This window comes from Belonocnema kinseyi, chromosome 6, assembly GCF_010883055.1.
Source record: "Belonocnema kinseyi isolate 2016_QV_RU_SX_M_011 chromosome 6, B_treatae_v1, whole genome shotgun sequence".
Classification (NCBI taxonomy): Eukaryota; Metazoa; Arthropoda; class Insecta; order Hymenoptera; family Cynipidae; genus Belonocnema; species Belonocnema kinseyi.
Window position 1 is genome coordinate 120,559,903 of NC_046662.1, and position 1,529 is coordinate 120,561,431.

The following is a 1,529-nucleotide window of genomic DNA, read 5'->3' on the forward strand; positions in this document are numbered from 1 at the left end:
TTTTTCTTTTTCTTTTTTATAATTTGCCTTTCTGAGTAATTAGAGTATTCCGTACCTGAGACAGATTCATTTTCAGATTTAAAGTTTGTTTGCGTTTTCTGTTTTAAACTTAGAGACTCACCAGTGGTTGCCTCTTTTCTTGGTCTGCCTCTCTTTTTCAAGGCTTGCGGACTGCTTTGATTTGTGAGCAGAGCTTTCTTGGGTCTACCTCGTACTTTTTTGACAGTAGGCGATGCAGGTAAGTATTCTTCGTCAACATCCTTATGTGACTCACCTTTATTTTCAATTTTTTCATTAATTTGTGCTTGCTCTTTGTATTTTTGCTTTTGTCCTCTTGTAACCACAGTGTTCCAAGTTTGACAGAGGTTCGTTTTTCATTATAATTTTTGGGATTAGGAGTAAAATTGAAAGGTAGAGAATTTTTTGTATTGGACTATCAAAATTTACATTTTGTATTTTATTTAGTGATTCTTTAATTATTAAATTATGAAGAAATTCCGGAACATTTTCTTTAGAAGATTCGCTATTTAATTCGATATTTTCTTCGGAATCTGAATTTGTATGGTTCTCGAAGTTCGTGGATTTCATATAATTGATAGGGTTTTATTTTTCAATTGTTGAGTTATTTACTGAAATTATATTAGTTTCTACGGTTTCATCGTTTCCCAAAACGGGGTTTCTCGAAAGCGCAACGCATTAATATTTGATTTACCTGCTTTATAGACTACGTCATGATCATATTCGGCTAGCTTTAATCGCCATCTTGATACTCGAGAACAAGGATCTTTAGAATTTTTAAACCAAACAAGGGGCTTATGATCTGTAACGAGGGTAAATTTTTGTCCGTACAAATAAGGGCGAAAATATATTACAGAGTAGACTATCGCTAAAGCTTCTTTTTCATATGTGTCATATTTGCGTTCAGTATCAGTTAGTGACCTTGAGACATACGCAATTGGTTGGTCTTTACCGATTTTACCTTGCGAATGTATTCCGTCTATCGCATAACCTGATGCATCTGTAGTTACAATGAAAGGTTTTGAAAAATCGGGTCGGATTAATAGTGGTTCCTGGCACAATTTATCCTTCAAAATATTAAACGCTTGTTGCTGTTTTTCGGTCCAATTAAATGATATGTCCTGTTTAAGGAGCTGCTTTATTGGGGCTGCTATCTTAGAAAAATTTTCTATGAATCTACGGTAATATCCTGCTAACCCTAAAAATTGTTTTATATGCTTTTGATTTTCAGGAGTTGGGAAATCTTTCACTGCCATGATTTTCTTTGGATCAGGTCGCACTCCGTCTTGATCTATTATATGTACCAAATATCCTACTTCGTGTCGTATAAATTCGCACTTGTCGGGTTGTAAATGAAGATTCGCATTTCGTAATCGACTTATGAATTCATTCAATTTTGATTCATGTTGTTCTAAAGTATTTGCATAAATCACTATGTCATCAAGATAAACAAAAAGTTCCGTTCCCTGAAGTCCCGTTAGAACTAAATCCATTAGTCGTTGAAAGGTTGC